Raw genomic sequence first — 20539 nt, forward strand, 5'->3', positions numbered from 1 at the left:
TGATTTATGCATCAACTATGATCATGTGCACACCAAAAAGGTGTATGTCAGATCACCAAAGACAAAAGTTCCCTCAGAGATATTGGAAGATGCAAGATCTGGAGACATCATTGAACTACCAAGTAAAACTGACAGACATAACTATGGTGTCATCTTCAGAGATATTGAAAGAAACAAAGCTCTGTTCAGAAGTGTTGATATCTGCAAGTACTCAAATCAGACTCTGAAGTTTATCATGAAAGGTATGAACAAAAGACAAGAACAACTTCAGAAGATAGGAAAGAACTTGGAAGGTCACAGAAAATAAATTGAACAAATGATTGAAGAATGGATTCAAGCAAGAACCTGGTATAAAGACATGTATTACATCTGCAACAAGTATATCTCCTACAAGAAGCAATTAAAGAAAGGAGATATGCACAAGAAATTGAAGCTGACTTTAAGAACTTGTTTATTTAAATTTTCATCTATTATATAATTTGTTTTTCAAAACATCAGTAACTGGTTTATTTTGCAAATGTTAAGTTTCCACAGTTTAGAAATTTTCTGTTCATGAGATAGTTCATTTTCTTACAATACTTAGGGGGAAACTGTTAGGAAACTTTATTTGTAAGTATTGTAGAAAATCAGATTCAACTTGATCTATGAAGAAGACAACAATCCTGCAGATCATAAACAAGAAGAAGAAGATTGGATAGGACAACTGAAATGAATAGCATCTACTTAAAAGAATTATAAGTTGATCAAGAGCTGAAGAAGATTATCAGATAAGGTCATTTTTTATGGATCTGATGATATTTCTGATGAAATATCATCAGTTTACTGACAATTCTGATCATCAGATTTTCTGATGATTTGTTCACCAGAATTTCTAATGAAGTGGTTTATCAGAAATTCTGATGAATACCCCACTTGTCTAAAAATCAACTCTATCCTGCCACAATAACCGAAGCACTTAACACTATTGGATATCAGGATTACAAAGGCAACTTGAACGTTGGATTCAATGAATATGTCAAATTGCTACTTTATGCAGGACTTGTACATGAATAAACAAATGTTTATTCATGTATTCAGCCTTCTATAAATAGAAGGCCCACCAAGCAGAGAACAATTGAGTTAAGCTTAGCATTCAATACATACTAAAAAACTCCATTGCCCTCTCACCCGCAGAATTCAAGATTCATTTGTAATACATAATAATCTTACAATCACCTTGTAAACCACATTGTTTCAAAGTGATATAAACTTGATATTTCTGTAGGTCTTGTTTCGTGAAAGTCTGATTTCCATTTCCGCACAACTTTTTCACATCTACTGAAATCACTTGCCATATTACGTGAAAAGAAGTTTTTAAGTCCAAACTGGGACCAACACGTAAAAAGTTTTACGTAAAACGTAAAACGTAAAAAATATAACGTAAAACGTAAAAAGTTTAACGTAAAACGTAAAAAGTTTAACGTAAAACGTAAAAATTTTAAAGTAAAACGTAAAAAGTTTTACGTAAATCGTAAAACGTAAAAATTTTTACGTAAAACGTAAAAAGTTTAACGTAAAACGTAAAATATAAAACTTTTTCTACGTAAATTGTAAAACGTAAAAAACCGTGTGACAAAACGGTGCCTAAACAAGGGGCGTGAATGCGGCGCATAAAAACGTCACGAAAAAAAACGGGACGCATAAAACGCCGCGTTAAAACGGGACGTAAAAACGATGCATGAAAAAGCCTAGCGTAAAAAACGGCGTGCAAAAACTACCCGTTAAAAAACGATGCATGAAAAAGCCGAGCGTAAAAAACGAAAAATGTAATTTTTTAACGTAAAATGGAAAAACGTAAATTTTTTAACGCAAAACGCAAAGTTTTTAACGTAAATGATGGCGCGTTAAAAAAACGACGCCTGAAAAAAGCCGGGCGTAAAAACGGGGCGTAAAAAAAACGGCTCTTCAAAACTTTTTTTTAACAAATCTTAAAAAAAATTATCACAAAAATCTGATTTCAAAAAATTCTTTAACAAAAAAATATGTTTCTTAATAAAAAAATAATTAAGACAAAAAGTAATTAATTAATAGGACAAAAAAGGCAATTAAAAATAAGATATATAAAAAGACCAAAAAAGCAATTTTACTTATATACCCTTTAACAATAAAATATTAAAAACATAATAAGACAAAAAGTTTTTAATATGAATTTTAAGTTTTAACTACTTTTAATCTCATCCATCCATCTTCTTGATCTAATGGCAGAATGTAACACCCTAACCTGAACACGCTGACGTGTCACTCATACAGATATCAAAACTAAAACCAATCCATAACGTTGAAAACAAAAGATCCTAATTACATTTTTTTTCATTATCGAAATACAATAAATCTTTATCTTCACGACACTCTTCACTTATTCCCCGCGTTTCCCAAATTACCTGTCAAACAAATAAGACAAACACAAAAAGAAAATTACGGCTGAGCCAAAAAGTTGCCCAGTAACGGAGAAATCAACAGTACATGTAAAGACGAACAGATGAGAACGAAACACCACATAATGAAAGCTGAACTGAGACTGACATTGAACCACATTGGAAACTAAAACAATTTTCCTTCTTTCAAATAGTTTACTTATAATATAATATTGTTTAAAATCCCAATTCCTTTAAAACAAGAAAATTATCGAAATTACTATATTATGAATAAACATTTAGATTTAAATCAAAATCTAATGATAACTCGAATTTCGTAACAAATCATTATTTAGTCAAAACAAATATATTTCTAATTTGAAAATATATATATTTAATTAACAAAATAGTTTAGATAATCTGAGTTTTAAAAACATAGTAATCTAATACTTGTAAAGATTATGCAAACCGATACTTGAAACAAAACAGTTCTAAAACAAATACTGAGGCGGATACTCGACAAATGCTGAAAATACAGACTGAAACTCTGGCATAGAAACAAATACTTGTGTAACTTGAATCCCAATACTTATACAAAATAGATAACAGATACTGAATATAAACAGATGCATATAATCATATTAAACATATCATAACAGAGACAAGACATACGTGACATTATATAACAGTAAAACAAGTCACGTAATATAGAAGCACCCACGAGCCTAAATGGAGGCATACATGGCTATAGTCCATGCGCCGAGATGGTGCGTGTAGGCGTACACACATTATTCCATCTCAACAGGAGTCAGGAGTCAGAGCTAAGATCGATCTATTCGCCTCTAAGGGACATGTGCTACACAAGCACAAGCTAGAGACGCCGTGAACTTTAGTTACGCACCGTCACGATGAGTGCCATGCCGTTGACGCCCCAACGACAAGTCTTATAATTGCTCGGGTGACAGAGTACAAAGCCGTATCAGAAATAAATGTATCGTGACATAAGTCTAAAAGGGAACATGCAATAATGAGCACAAAATCTAAGGTCTATTGCATGCTACAATATATACTAATTACGAAACAGAAACTAGCGAAAACATCCGCACTACAAAGTAACGGACTTGAATAATAATACTATGATAAAAAGAAAACAGAATCCGTACCTTAGGTGTAGCAAAGCAAAGCAATATAAAGTTAAATCACCCTTAATAAACACGGAAACCTACATTTTAATTATCTCAAAATTAGACTTACTGAACCTAGATAATGATGTCCAAATCATTCACTACATAGCGTTTCATGCTTATCATGTTGCTTGTCAAAGAAAAGATACGAGAATACATAATTAGTACTCAACTTATACACGTTTCTTATTTGCAAAAACTATTTCTAAATAGTTTAGAAAATATATTACTAGGACGTTACAAAAATAACTCATATTAATTACATGACATATATTACATATTAGTTACAAAACTATAGTGCATATATTAAACTTATTCATGACCCATCAAATTCAACAACTAAGATTTTAATACTAGCAATATAAGATTTTGCTTATATCGTTTACTTGCAACTTATATCATAACACATAGCTTAGTTTAATACCTCATATACCTATGTATTAATATAGATGCTATACAACTAATGTAATGTAATATATATTCATCAATTTATTATTTACATCCTTTGTGAGTCCAGCCGAACAACAACAAGCAGAGCCCAAAACCTATTTCAACCCACCTATACTTACACCTGTAACACACACACATGCAACAAACATCCTAATAAATCTCTACACACACTCACGCATCAACATTAACCATGCAACCTATTAACACATACTTCATGCACACATCGACACACATATAGTAGGTAACACACACAACAGTAACCACATACACATTTAATCCGATCACGAACCTTTTGTTCAATCAAACAACTAGAAACATAGGTACAAATGAACCGAAACAACGTCGTATTAACATATTAATTTTCTTAAAAAGAAACGGTTTGGTCGCCGGAACAAATCAAGGTCACTGACACATATTTGAACCAATTACTCGTAAACGGAGTAGATAATTACCTTAGAAGCTGATGGGAGTTTATCAAAGACAACCGACTAGAGCTATCGAACTATCAATCGGAATCGAGTTAAAGCGACAACTTGATGCGTCGATCACGAACAAGAATCAATAAACTTTGAAATCACGTTTTTCAGAAGTAGTATTCAAAAGAATAAGCCGATTTTGGTATTTGATTCGCTAAACAAACTGACCGGAACGGGAGTAGCGTGACTCCACCCCGATTTGGATCCCGGACCAATGATGGTGGCGATGGTTATGGCCGGCAACGAATAGCAATGGTCGCTGTCGATGTCATAAAAACTAAGTTAAAACAAAGAAAAGAAACAGAAGCAAGGTTCGACAGGTCGCTTAGGGGTACCAGTTCGTGAGTCGGAGACGCTAATCAAAAGCTTCGAACCAGGTGTGGTGGCGATCGCGGTGGTTGCGGCGGCAATCGCGGTCACGGTGGTGTGAGACGGTGGTGCAGCAGCTGATTCAACAAGCAGAACAGATCATAAAGGGATTCAACTTGTGAGGAGTTGAGGGTTTATAGAAGGGCTGAAGGTTGGTAACCAGAACAATCATCGCCCCATACTTCGGCAGATTTGTTTGACTTTTATAAAAAAACTTGATTTTAAACAAATAAGGATAAGGCCTTAACAAAATGAACGAGATGTGTGCAGTAGATTGTAGATTTGCTTTAAGAAATATTATCATATTTAATGTTTATTTTTTTTATATATAGTAACATAGGGGAAGGTTCAAATCAAAACCACTAGTTATTGTGAAAACTCGAAAACTAATTAAAAAAAGCCAAAAAAACATACAAAAAAAATTTTTTTTTAATTTTTTTTTTTTTGCAATCAAAATTTCGCAGGTTTTTTAATATAAAAAAAATTTTCAAAAAAAAAAAAATGTTTGTGTAGTGCACATGTGTAATACTGCACATATGTATGTGTACTACACATGTGTATTATTACACATGTGCACTACACAAAAATTTTTTTTTTTTTTTTTGAAAAAAAGTTTTTTTTATATATAAAAACTAGCGATTTTTATAAAAAAAATTGAAAAAAAAAATTTGTGTGTTTTTTAGGCTTTTTTTAGTTAGTTTTCGAGTTTTCACAATAAAAGTGGTTTTCATTTGAACCATCCCCTAGTAACATAATTCGTTAAAAGAAAAAAAATCAAATACAAATGTTTGATCAAATTAAACTATTGTTAATATTTCTAGATATTACACAGAAAGTGGTTCTCGTGGTTCTTACAACTGGAGGTGGTTTTCATTTTAGCGCTCTCTCTCTATATATATATATATATAGAGAGAGAGAGAGAGAGAAACGGGATCAGGAGAAAACGCCTAAAAGTGTGAAAATGGTGAGAACGGATCCTGACGGAACACGTGGCGCACGATATAATGAAGGCGGAAGGGCTTTTTTGTCCTTTTATCTTCTTTTTCCCATGTGTGTCTCACAACACCTCTTCATTTTTGGCGTGTTAGATTTTTTTGGCGTTTAGTTAGATTCAATAATCACTTGGCGTTTTATTGTTTTTTTAGATCTGTCTTGATGAATTAATCGTTTTTGTGTTACATACTCTTTTATGGTCATTCATTTACTCTTGTTTGTTTGTGTTCATTTGTTTATATATTCATTTAGTTTTTTGAGGCCCGGATAAACTTGCAGGTGGTAAATCAAATCGACTACAAACTAATAACACCTAATCATATACACAACTAGCACATAACTCTTTTCTAACTAATTGAGTCAAACGGTACATCGAATTCAAAGAACTACATGCAGCTATATGTAGACAAAAAGATCAAATACAAATAGAGTTATCGTATAAAACATACGAATGGCATGGAAAGGTAAAAAACGCGGTGACATTTTCGTAATTATTTTATTCGTAGAGTAATTTTCTTAATGAACTAGTAGAATATTTATGATACACTTGTAGAGTAATTTTGAATTTTATATTGTTTGATAAACTTGTAGCATAAATGTGTCTGGTTTTTTTTTTATGAACTGCTAGAGTAATTATGACGCACTTGTAGAGTAATAATGATAAACTAGTAGAGTAATTATGATACACTTGTTGAATAATTTTGACTTCTTGTTGTTTTGAAATTTTAGAGTAATTGTGTATGATATGTTATTTTGATGAACAAGTAGACTAATTATGATGCACTTGTACAGTAAATTTTGAATTACTAGTTGTTTGATGAACTTGTAGAGTAATTTTGAACAACTAATTGTTTGATGCACTTGTAGAGCAATTTCAGTTGTATGTTTTTTATGAGCTTTGTAGAGTAATTGTGCATGCTATGTTCTTTTTGTTGGTGCACTTGTGTCTGTACTTTGTCTGTATTTTGTAATGTATAAAACGATGTCTTTTGTTTGTCGTGTTTATGTCCCTTTTGTAATGTTGTTTATGTGTTGGAATGTGTGTTTGACCAAGTCAACCATCCTCCTGGTTTGACTTGGCCAAACAGTCAACACTTAGTATGTAAAACTTGTATGCTTCGAAGGATGTCATCGAAGGATGGATTGTATCCTTCGATGACCTCGAAAGATGATCTTTCGATGGATACTTATGGACCTCGAAGGATATACCATCCTTCGAGGTATGTTTGGATCCTTCGATATCTTTCGATGGTAATTCTGATCGATAGATGATCCTTCGACCAGAATACCTGATCCTTCGTGCATGGTTGTCTGATATGGGTATATATATCCCATGTGGGTTTCACTTCACAGTTAGTCATTCGGATAGTTTGGAGAGCTTTTGTGAGTGAACCCAAGGTCTTGTAAGAGAGCATTTCAGTTTGGTCAAGGGCTGTAACCGTGTCCACTGAAATACAAGAGAAAACTTTGATACTTTGCTTGTCTACTCTTTCTCTTTGTAATCTTTGCTTTCATCTAAACTACGGTTTGCACTCTAGCTTGGATTCCGCACTTGCTAGAGTGTTGAACATAACAAGGAATAGGTTTAACCTCAACCTCCGAGGGACCTACAAGTGGTATCAGAGCCGTGGCTCTTTTCCTTGTTAAAACCGGGTTTGTGCAAGACTTTGGTTGTGTTTGGACAAAAACTTTCTTGGTTTAGCACCCGTTTTTAGTGTGTTTCTTGCATTTTTAACCATAAAAACGTGTTCTAAACTAACCGGGTGTGTTACGGGAAGGTTTGGGTAACTTAAAATCTTGTTTTGAAAGGGTTGCTATTTTTCCGGCCAAAATTCCGGTTGTATTCCGGTACTGGTTGTGGATAAGAAGCTTCCTTTTTGGGAAACTTTTTCAAAGTTGGTGAAAAGTTGGTGCAGAAACATCCCTTCTGCCGAAAGTTGGCTCACCAACCACATCAACCTGTCACCAACTTGTCAACGTCTGTGTCAGTGTGTCAGACGTAGTCGAAAGATACCTTTCGAACTCGAAAGATCATCCTTCGATCAAGGAGGTTCGACAGATAACCATCCTTCGAGCATCCTTCGAAGTCAGTGAGTTGTCTTTCGAGCCAAGGAATCTTTTCGAAAGATATATCCTTCGAGTTACTGTTTTCCTTCGAAAGATAAGGATCCTTCGTGTAGGAGAATCTTTCGAAGTTATTGTTCGAAACTCAACAGTGATCCTTCGAACAAGTGTCATCTTTCGAGCATCTTTCGAGTCTTATCTGTTTAGACTTAACAGTTTGTGATTTTCAGGTCCTTCGATCCTAGATCCTTCGACAGTTTGTTTTCCTTCAATTTTAACATAGTTTGTGAACATCATTTTTTTAAAGAAATTAATTTTCACCTAATATATTAAATATAAAATGGGAACAAACGGTCAATGGGATCCATCTGCGTGGACTACAACAACTTTGACTCCACAGTCATCATCTACGCAATCATTAACCACGCAATCTGCGCCAGAGTTCAACAAAACTGCATGGATGCAGGCTATTGCCCCAACTCAAGCTGCAATGATAACTGCAAATCAATGGGCTTTGGTCACAAATCAAAGCAACAGCATTCAAGCAATGATGCAGAACGATAGTAAAACTGGTACAAGCACGAAACCGCCAAAGCTTAATCACATTAATGATTGGGGATGGTGGAAAGAAAGGCTGAGAACTTATGTTCAGGGGCAAGGTCAAGATCTATGGATGTGTTTCTTCACTTCATTTGAAAATGAGTTGGAAGTTGCAGGATCAAATCCAGAAACTTACAGCACACTGTCTGACGAAGATAAGAAGAAGTTTGAATTGGAAAAGAAAGCATTTATGATTCTCACGCAGGCCCTTCACAGAGATATATACCACCAATTCGTCTACTGTATGACTACCAAAAGTTTGTGGGATATGCTCACGTTAAGGTGTGAAGGAAATGCTCAATCAAGGAAGATCAAGCAGGAGCTGCTAAAGAAAGAGTTTGAAGGTTTTACCTGCATGGAGAATGAAGGTCTAGCAGAGTTGTCTACAAGATTTCACCATCTGTTGAGTGAAATGTTTGCCTTCAAAGTTTCTGCCACTCCACAAGAAATGGTGAAGAGATTTGCTGATGGCTTACCATCAAAGTGGAGCAGTTATCTTGAGATTCTCAAGGAAAACGGTGTTCTGGATACAATTACCGTTTATGAGCTAATACAGAAATTGGAAAACAAAGATGTTGAAGAAAAGCTCAAGGCGAAAAGAACAATCACTCCTCAGAATCCAGAGATGTATTTTGGGATTGCAGGTGGTATTACTGGAGAAAAGCCAGCTTCTCAGCATGCTAAGCTTCAAACAGCTTTCATCTCCAACACCGGACCTTCAACAGCTAATCAGTTTGATTCTTCAGCATACACAATGATGTATTCAAGACCAGATTCTTCTTCTCAACAACAACAACAACAGACAGCTCAACAATTCACGCCACCGCCTTTCTTGGATCCTAACAGAGCTCAACAGCAACAACCACAACAGCAGGGATTTTATGGAAGTTCTTCAAGCTTTCAAGCTACTTCCAATCCGAACACTGTCAGATTGGATACTTCTAATTTTTCAAAAGTCAGTGTTGAGATAGCCAAGGAACATATGGAGATGTTGAACACCTTGGTTAGCGCCTACTGTGGGTTGGTTGCGGGTCAGATTGGAAATATCAACCTAACCAACGAAGATTATCAGCAGGTTGATAAAGAAGAGTTTGAGATGATGGATATAAAGTGGGCTCTTGCTAGTGCTATTCGTAGAGCTAAAGAGTTTATGGAGAGAACGGGGAGAACCAGCTTGGAAAGCAACAACAACACCAAGTATGGTTTTGACAAGAATGCTGTCACCTGCTTCAACTGTGGTGAAAAGGGTCATTTCAAGCGGGAATGTCAGAAGCCACCCAAGCAAGGCAATCAGAATCCTTTCAGGAATCAAAGACAGCCTCAGCAGCAACAGAACAATTCTGACAGACAAATAGTTCCCGTGGGAGGAAATACATCTGGAACCACAAACTCTAATCCCCACAGAGGATTAGTTGTTCAAGCTGATGAGATTTGCAACTGGAATCTTCAGCTTGGTGAAGGAGGAAATGGTGGAACAGCATGTTATGCTAAGGTGGTTGAAAAGGTTGAAGAACCCGTGTCTGCTGGTGAATCTTCAGAAGATGAAGATAGCTCGGGTTATAGTGGAAGTATGGATGGGGAATCACTTGATGCTGGTGATTTATCAAGTGAGGCTTTAGATCTGGAGGTTGGTGAGCTATTGGCTGATGCTGAAGCTTTATGCAAGAGAAGATCTATTCTTTGCCAGAAAGCTGCTGGAACTTCTGAGAAGCTTTCTCAATTTTTCTCTGAAGATGGATCTTTCTCTTTTCATACAGCCTTCATGGCTCATGTTGAAGGACAAACCTCTCAGGTATGTGATTCTAAACCTGACTCTATTTCTGCTGCTGTTGAATGTGCTAAATGTCTTGAATATGCAGAAAAGGAAAGTCTTTTTGAAATCACACACAAACACAATCAAGAATTGATTGTTGATCTTTCTAAAGCAACTGAGGCTAACTTGTTTTTAACAAGAAATGAAAAAGAGTTTAAAGCAACAATTGCGTCATTAAAACATGATGTTTCTGAACTTCAAAAGGCCGTTTTGAGAAAACAACATGCTAATAACAATTTGATTGACACAATTGAAAAACAAATGGTAGAGTTAGCTACAGCTAGATGTGAATGTGAAACAATCAAGCAGAAATTGGAAAGCTATTCCAATTCCCGCTATGTTTTGGATCACATTATTGATGTCCAAAGGAAAAAGGGGGATGCAAAATGTATTGGCTACAAATCATGCCCTCCCCCGATGAATCACAATTACTCCAAGTTGCCTAATGACGAGGATATGCCCCGTTTTGAACCTACTGTGCCACTCGGTCTAGATGACTTTGCAGCAGGCCTCGGGTTCACAACTGGTACATCATCCTCGGGGCAATCTGAATCTGAGGATGTGAAAAATTCTTCGTCTGTTAAGGAACAGAGTTCTCCGATTATTGAGGATGCTGATTCTTCGGACGATGAATCTGAAGAAAATGAGAAACCACAGTCTAACTCGGTTACACCAGACATTCCAATTGAGAATCACATCCTATGTGATCCACCAGTGAAACCGAGTAAGGCTGAAACACCAAAGGCAATGAAGCCCAGTGTACTTAGCAGTGAAAAGAATAACTTGTTGTATACGCTCAAGGGAGACAGCAAAATTTATTCTGACAGAGATTTTCCAATAAAAAATGTAAATCAAGATTTAATTGAGAAAATTTTTGAAGGACGAACTGATAAGTTTTTGGGAAACAAAGGTAACAAAGTGACGGTCACTCAATGTGAACCAATTCCGTGTGAGCTAATTAGAAAACAATACGGAAACCAAAAACTGCCAGTTGAGCGAAAACAACAAGTGAATTCTGGAAAGGGTAAGGGCCAGGTACAAGAAAAGAGGGCTCAAAACAAGAATGCTCAAGCACCAAAGGTTCAGCAGCCTAAGACTGAACAACCAAGGGTTCAACAACCTAAAGTTGAGCAGTCTAAGGCTTCTCAACCTAAGGCTGCACAACCTAAAATTCAACAATCTAAGGTTGAGCAACCTAAGGTTCAAAGGGTGCAAAACAAAAGAGCTCCTGTCAAGAAAAGAGAACAGAAAGTGAACTTTGTTGGATCAAAGGGTACGGACAAACTTGAAACATTTCAAAATAAATCTAACATTGATTTTGTAAAACAAGTTAGGATTTTAAAGCGAAATGATGAGAACAATTATACCCAACACACAAATGGATGTGACTTAGGTCCTAGCACATCTAGATCACAAAGTTCAGTGTCTGGTTCTCAGTCTGGTCATCAACACGTTTCTCCGAGGTTTGTAGAGCGGAGAATGTGTTTTGAATGTGGACCAGTTGGGCACATTGTAAGATATTGCCCATACTTGCAAAAATTGAAAGGAAAAACAAGTGCTCCCCAAGAAACCAATTACCTAAAACAACCGGTTTCCCCGAAACAAGACCCACGTGTCTTGAAAGAAAGGGAAAAGAAGGTAAAACAAAAGAACAAAAAGGTAATTGAGAAGGCCTTAAAATCAGAGGTCAAGGATGAAAAACCTGTACAAGCTAAACCTACAAATGTAAAACCAGTAAATACAAAAACAATTAATCCAAATACTGGTAAAGGACAACAAGCTTGGAAACAAAAACAGGTCACTAAATCAGGGGGAGCACCAGAGGTTTTATTTCCTAATCATTAAGTGATTGAGATCACTTTCCTTGATGATCAAGGACGACCTAAGTCAACAAAGGCTTGGGTCCCCCTCTCAAACTGATGTGTTAATTGCATGTGCAGACGGCTCCAGGAGGAACTATTAATAGTCTTTGGATTGTTGATAGTGGGGCTTCCAGGCACATGACTGGCGACTATCGTCTTCTTTTCGATGTGCGAAGTATAAGAGGAGGATATGTTGCGTTTGCTGGAGACAAAGGAGGGTATATCACCGGCGTGGGAATGATCTCAAATGGAATTGTGAGTTTCGACAAGATCAATTATGTGCAACAGTTGGATCACAATCTCCTGAGTGTTTCTCAAATCTGCGACAAGAAGTTCACCGTGCATTTTGATGATGCCGGTTGTTATGTGCTGAAGCCAGGTTTCAAGATTCCCGCTGAATGGATTCTCTTATCAGCACCAAGAGTCAATGATTTGTATGTCCTTGATATGAGCCAAGCAATAACTCAGTCAAAATAAGTTACTTGCTTTATTTCAAAAGCCACTGAAAAGGAGACGATCTCTTGGCACAGACGAATGGGTCATATTCACCTCAGAAAAATGAATCACCTAGTCAAAAACAACTTGGTGAGAGGTGTTAATGTGAAGAACTTTCAACTTCAAGATGTCTGTGTGCCGTGTCAAAAGGGAAAGCAGACCAAGAAATCTCATCCATTGAAGAAGGTTAACATTGTCAACATGCCACTCGAGCGTTTGCATATGGATCTTTTTGGTCCAGTCAAACACAAGAGTGTGCACGGAGAAGTTTTCTGCTTGGTAGTTACTGATGACTACTCAAGATTTTCATGGGTTGACTTCATGGTCCACAAGAGCGAGACTCCAGAAATACTGAAGAATTTGATCACCTTGTTGGAAAATCTGTATAATCTAAAGGTGAGGCGAATTCGAAGCGACAACGGTACCGAGTTCAAAAACAGGGTTATGGATGAGTTTTGCACTGCAAAAGGAATCCTACATGAATACAGTTCTCGGTACACGCCACAACAAAATGGAGTCGCTGAAAGAAAGAACAGAACCTTAATTGAGACTGCAAGAACCATGTTGGTTGAGTCTCAGCTTCCAGTTCGATTCTGGACTGAAGCTGTTGCCTCGGCCTGCTACACGTTAAACAGGGTTCTCACAGTGAAAAGACATGGAAAAACGTGCTTCGAACTCCTACACAAGAAGACTCCTGACTTGGAATATCTAGAACCTTTTGGTGCACCATGTACCATGATTGAGCCTGACGGGAAGTTTGGTGCCAAAGCTATCGAAGGTTACTTCCTTGGGTATGCTACTCCTAATCTGCGAGTATGGAACCTGACTACCAAAAGGATTGAAGAATGGGGTGAAGTAAGAGTTCAAAGATATTCTAATCCTCCGAAGCCTTCTGGAGATCCATGGATGTTCGATTATGATGGTCTTTTCGACTCATTCAATCTGCCGACATTTGATGATGACAATGCAATTGCTCAAATGTTGTCTGAAAGTGAGAATGCGACTGGCTCTCAGTTAGCTCGTCCAATCATTGTTGACTCACAAGCTTCTTCTTCTGTCAACAATCTCGCTTCAAATGAGGTGTTTAATGATGCTGTCGATTACAATTTGTCATCGGAAGATGAGGAGTATGTTGATGCAAATGATGGTGAAGCACTGCGTCCGGTTCAAGGTACTTCAGAAGCAACTGATCCAGTGTCTGCGCCAATTATCCAAGAAGAAAATGCATCATCTTCTACAACTCACCAGCTTCAGAATGATATCGGGAATTTAAATATCACTAACTTGAGGTCAAATGTTGAAGTTCCTCAAGTTACTGAAACCCGAATTCATAACATTCATCCTCAGCAGAATATAATAGGTGATGTTCTCAGTGGTGTAAGGACAAGAAATCAAATCAGAAACAACGAAAATGCTGGCTTGTATGCTGAGATACGAGAATCGGGACAACAAAATGATTGGTCTTTCGCCTGCTATGTTAGCCAAGAAGAGCCTAAATCTTGGAAGGAGGCATTGAAAGATGATTCCTGGGTGGAAGCCATGCAAGAAGAACTTCAGCAGTTCGAGAAGTTGGGCGTATGGAAATTGGTTGATAGGCCCGACAACTACAAAAAGATCGGAACTCGCTGGGTGTTTAAGTGCAAAAAGGACGACCGTGGGATTGTTGTCCGAAACAAGGCAAGGTTAGTGGTTCAAGGCTTCAGTCAGATTGAAGGTATTGACTACAATGAAGTGTATGCACCTGTTGCTCGTCTGGAAGCTATTAGAATCTTTCTAGCCTACGCATCCTTTAAGAAATTCAAGGTGTACCAGATGGATGTTAAAAGTGCTTTTCTACACGGAGTAGTCGAAGAGGAAGTATATGTCGAGCAACCACCGGGGTTTGAAGATCCATTACATCCTGACAGGGTTTTACTACTTAACAAGGCGTTATATGGTCTTCATCAAGCACCTCGGGCTTGGTATGAAACGTTGTCTACCTATCTGCTCGGAAATGGTTTTCGACGAGGTTTGATCGACTGTACCCTCTTCATCAAAGAAAAGGGTGAAGATCTTCTGTTGGTACAAGTGTATGTCGATGACATTATCTTTGGTTCTACCGATGATAAGTTGTGCAAGGAATTTGAAAAGGTGATGCAAGATCGATTCGAGATGAGTGCGATGGGTGAAATGACGTTCTTCTTGGGTTTGCAAGTTAATCAGTCCGAATCTGGAATTTTTATTCATCAAACCAAGTACGTCGGAGACATCTTGAGCCGGTTCCAGATGTCCGATACGAAGCCAATTTCTACTCCTCTTCCGCAGAATCACGGGATTACTCCGGATGAAGAAGGGGATGCGGTGGATTCTTCACTTTATCGTGCTATGATTGGATCTTTAATGTATCTCACCGCATCAAGACCCGACATTATGTATCCAACTTGTCTTCTCGCTAGGTATCAAGCGAATCCGAAGGTCTCTCACTATGCTGCTGTCAAGAGGATTTTTCGTTATCTGAAGAGTTACCCTGACACCGGGTTATGGTACCCTAAGGATGATAACTTCGATCTCAAAGCTTTCGGTGATTCTGATTTCGGCGGCTGCAAGAAAGATGGAAAATCAACTACAGCAGGATGTCAGTTCTTAGGCAATCGCCTAGTCACTTGGCAATGCAAGAAGCAGACATGTGTGGCTACGTCTACATGTGAAGCAGAATACATTGCTGCGTCTAGTTGCTGCTCCCAGGTTCTATGGATCCAACAACAGATGCGGGACTACGGTTTTGAATTCCTAACTACTCCTATTTATGTTGATAATGAGGCTGCCTTACAGATCACTAGAAATCCTGTACAGCAATCGAAAACGAAGCACATCGATATTAAATATCACTTCATACGTGATTGTTTTGAAAAGAGACTTATCGATGTGGTTCATATTCATACCGACCACCAACGTGCCGACCTTTTTACCAAAGCATTTGATAAATCAAGATTTGATTATTTACTTTTGGTAAACGGCATTAAGGTGAAGCAAGAGTAACCGACATCAGGAAATCGTTTTTGTAAATATTTCTCTAAAAACCAAAAATCCAAAAATATTTTTACTTCACTTTATTTTTGAATTTTAGGGGGAGAAAGTTTCAAGAAAAATACAAAAACATTGAAAAACCACAAAAATACAAAAATATGTCTTTAATTTATTTACTTTCTGCATTTAAGGGGGAGAAAATTCAGAAAAACACAAAAACAATAGAAAAAGAAAAATGAGTTTCTTGGTAATATAAGAGAAAGTGATATTACATCAGAGGTCGGTTGAAACATGCTTCTAGAAATCAAAAGAAAAAGAAAATGATAAGTAGCTCTACTAATGATGTACCGGTAGACTCACGATCATTTTAAAATATGCAGGAGATATAAACATAACAGACTGAAAACCGGGTGGGAACCGTTCATTGGCATATGGTCTTGGTACCGAAATTTCGTTTGATAGATTGCCGAGGTTCTGAGATATTCGGGGTTTATGTTGTTTATCATCTGGGTATCATGGTTGTTTCTATAAAAGACAAAGTCTAAGTTCTTCCATGATACCATACATACGTGTACATATCTCATACTGCATTCGACCTCAATAAGTGATAAACAATCACATGTCCATCAAAATAAGTGATAAAATATCACATTTATCCGGGAGTCAAGTTCGTCTCTCTGCTGTACGGAAGTACTGACCTGTTCACGGACTTGCTCCTGTGCCCTCATGCATCGAAAATCAAGTTCCTCATCAATAAGTGATTCTATCACATAGGGCTTGTTTTCAAACTCAAATAAGTGACTTGTTCACATTGTAAATATATATACGTTAAAACGGATGATAAATGGTATACTCCCCAGTAAGATGAACTCTCGTGCATACCTTGATACGGGAATGTGTCGTGAGTGGATGAACACCGGTCGGTAAGTATAAATCATACCTTAAACGTATCTCATTGTATTATGATTACACCTGATCGTTGAGTTTAAGTGGACAACAATATCGGTAATTGTGGTAGAATACTTATCCGCTTCTGTAAAAGAATTTTAAAAGGAAGTGTGTTTTGACAAAAGACCGCAAGCTGATATGATTCTCTTCGCCAGAAACTCGCAAAAATATTGTTGTGTTTGTACATATTTACTTACTGCTTAATTTACTGCTTTAATTTTAAACAGTTTTTGTCGTTTGGTGCATATCAGCACGACATTAGCGGTGATGTCGTTTGATAACATTCAAAGGATTTTAAAATTGTTGCCTTTTATTTTATCAAACCACAAAATCCAAAAAGATTTTCAATTTAACATTATTTTTGATTAACTGATGTTGGTGCTCGATCCGATACCTGACAAGCCGAGATACTTCATAAAACTAACCTTTTCAGAACTTCATAACGGACAACTTTTCAAAATGGTCATTTCTGAAAACCTCCAAAATTTGAAGTGTGTAAATTGGAAATTCCCAAAAATCCAAAGTGTTGGTGGGAAATCTGATCCTTCGAGGAAGCAATGGCCCTCGAAAGATCAGTTGGTCAAGAAAGTCAATGAAAGTCAACTATCTCAGTCGAAAGATGTTTTGGTCAACGAAAGATTTGACCAATTGATCTTTCGAAGTTGACCAGACCCTTTGAAAGATGTTTTAGATCGAAAGATATCTTTCGAAGGATTCCAAAATATCTGGTATCCTTCGATCCAGATCTTTCAAATATCTGGATCCTTCGAGCCAAACAGGGATCTTTCGAACCAAAGATTATCTTTCGAGACAATTGTTCATCTTTCGAATGGTTTTGAGTCCTTCGAGGCGGTTGGACTTTCGAGGTCAGGGTATAAAAAGGCATCTTCTTCTTCACTCATCACTTATCAGTTTCAAAATCATTCCGAAAACCCTCTCATTCCTCTTGAACCTCTGCCCAAATTTTATTCAAAACGTATTGATATCAGGATTTCCTTACTAAACACGGTAGGATGATCCAGAGTTCTTTCAAACATTAAAACAAACAACATTGTGGAACTTTAATTGATCATATTATTTTACCTTTTTGTTCTTAGTTCTCCTAGTTTAGGAAAATGATGAATGATAGGTGTTGAATATGATAAGCAAATGTTGCTGAAATTGTGTTGGGTGTTTACGGATCATCAGTGTGTTCATTTGAGTTTGTTTTTATCAAGTGTTTGGATTGGGTAAAACAGGGGTGTCTAGGGTTTATGATCAAAACTGATGTTTGGGTATGTGTTCATGTTTGGTTTGGGTTAAAATTGTTGATAATGTGAAATGGTATGTGATGTTTTGTTTGCCATAAAAATACACTTGAACAAAACCATTTGAAACACCACCGAAAAAACTCGCCGTTGAACAGTTGCCGAAACGGAAAATGATGACTCATGATGATGATGACTCAGCACCTCGAGAGATGTGCTAAACAGCATCCTTCGAGGTGAATCTCGAAAGATGTTAGATTTCACGAAGGATCATCCTTCGATTTGATCAACCTTCGAAGGATCAAGACATCTTTCAAATTTCTTAATTCTTCGAAAGATGATCTTTCGATATGGTTGTTATCCTTCGGGGAAAGTGACATCCTTCGAACCATCTGTCATCTTTCAAACAGGTTGTCATCTTTCGTGCCAAGATTCAATCTTTCGATGGATATATGGATCCTTCGAAGAGTTCAACACTTAGAATATTTTCAAGAAATTAAAAAAAATTTCTAAGTGTGGAATTCCAATGTTGACTGTTTGACTTCTTCTTATTACGTGTCAATGTGATGTGCAGAAATGGCACCGAAAGTGAAAAAGGAGCGGGCAAAGCCAACAAAGAAGGAGAAATCGGAAGTTGAGGCTATGTCTGAATCTAGACATAATATGGCTGCATATTTACAACCGGAAGGAAGTATCAGTCCGGAGTTTGCTGGCATTATGGAGTATCTTCATCGCTCGCACATCAGTTATGCTATCACAACGCAATACATTGCCTATCAGTCGCACATCAAGGCATTCTGGAGTTCTGCTGGGATTGAAACGGTAGATAATAAGGAAGTGATCAGGGCTACCGTTGCTGAAAAACCTGTGGTTATTACTGAAAACACTATCAGAGAACGTCTACGACTTGGAGATCAACCGGAAGATCCTACTTCTATAGATCTACAATGTCAACGGGGGTTACTGATGAGGATTAAGTACAGCGAAAATGTTTTGGCTAATCAAATCAACAAGAAGTATATGCCACTTCGGTATAAGTTCTTGCTGCATATTCTTATCCATTGCCTGAGCAACAAGCGTTCTGGGTATGACTTGTCACCGATCGATTTGACTGGATTGTTTACGGCGTTGATTTTGAACAAGCCGTTTAACATATCTCGCTATATCTTCGACAACCTAAAGGAAAACGCTCGAAGGCCACTTCCGTCTGCAACACAGCGAACATCCACCAAGTTCTGGTTATATCCCAGGTTTCTGCAGATGATGATAGATGATCAGATTCCTGATCTTGCTAAAGCCGAGGCAGATGTTCTTCCTATGAATCCGATGATCGAACGCACTCTGCTGATATTCAAGTCTATGGCCGCATATAAGGAATCGGACCCAATTAGGAAACTGATTGGTCATCTTAATATTCCTGGATATGAGGCACCGCAGCACAACAAATGGCGACATGACGCAAGTGATTCTGATAATGAAGAACCAAAGTTAATCGCTTTGGCTGATACTCAGCTCACGGCTAAACATGGAATCAAGGCAACTAGAAGGTCTGCTGGCAGTTCTAGTGCTGCAGCACATGTTGAGGTTGACGTAAATGTTGCTGCTGAAGAACATCAGGAAATGTCTGTAGATCCTGATGTTCGTGTTAGTACTGGTGGTGATGGTGGTACTGTAGTTGTTGAAAGGGGTGGTAGTGCTGGTGATGCCGCTGGTGTTGTTGGTCAGTCTGGTACTGTTGCGACTGACAAGGGTAAAGGCAAGATAGATGAGGCGAGGAAGATAGTTGATGAAAGCAGCTCGTCTTCTGAAGAGGAAGGAGGTTCTGATGGCGATGATTCTTCGTCTGAGGATGATAATCCTCCTCCTCCAGGGATGATGAAAGTCTTTGATAAACGCGGGAATCCCCGATTTGTGCGTATCAAGAAGACGGGTGATACTGGAGACTCTGACACGGATGAAGATTATACGCTTACTTCTCCGGGTTTTCTTAAGAAGAGGAAAGCTAAACGACAAGGTACTCATGCGTCAAAGAAAGCTGCTGGTGATTCCTCTGTTCCTGTCTCTGTCCAGCCTTCATCTGCTCCTGAGCAGCAGGTTCCTTCCTCTGGTGATCAATTTACTGAAAAAGAGACGCTGGAATTAATGTCTTCTCCTCAGAGGTCTTCTGGGACACGACAGGTGACTGTTGATCAACAGCCACCTGAAACTCCCACCTCAGGTACACAAGCTCGACCCCCTCTCACTATTACTGGTCCTACAGGTGCGTCGGGTCAGGCTGGTCAATCTGGTTCTTCAAGACCTGAGCCTTCAAGGCCATCTCTGGCAGAAACCTTGTCTGGATTTTCTGAAGCTGACAAGGTACAATTCCTGATTGAACAAATCAGTGAATTGGGTGATATAGTTGGTAGACACACAAGAACTATTGAAGAATATCGTGTCCTGCGAAAACAAGATGTAGTGGCACACAACCAGCTATGTAAAATTGTTGAAGCTCAGAATGTTAAGATCAAGGAACAGGCTGAGGAAATCGAAAGGTTAAAAGAGGCAAATAGGGCACGAGATAGGGAGGTGGAAATTATGAAAAGACATAGTACCAATTTGGAGACTCAGGCGAAAGCGTTGAGGGAGATGGTAAGTAA

At 37.8% G+C, this 20539-nt stretch overlaps 1 long non-coding RNA gene across 1 annotated transcript; it reads right to left on the reverse strand.

Annotated features, from left to right (window-relative positions):
* Positions 1-2211: 2211 nt before the first annotated feature.
* LOC110903341 lies at positions 2212-5076 on the reverse strand. Its single transcript, XR_002571854.2, has 3 exons — positions 4839-5076; positions 4480-4762; positions 2212-2420 (listed from the first exon to the last, which is right to left on the reverse strand). It is a non-coding gene; the product is annotated as an uncharacterized LOC110903341 (long non-coding RNA).
* Between the last annotated feature and the right edge of the window lie 15463 nt (positions 5077-20539).

The sequence above is a fragment of the Helianthus annuus genome, chromosome 2 (genome assembly GCF_002127325.2).
Source record: "Helianthus annuus cultivar XRQ/B chromosome 2, HanXRQr2.0-SUNRISE, whole genome shotgun sequence".
Lineage (NCBI taxonomy): Eukaryota > Viridiplantae > Streptophyta > Magnoliopsida > Asterales > Asteraceae > Helianthus > Helianthus annuus.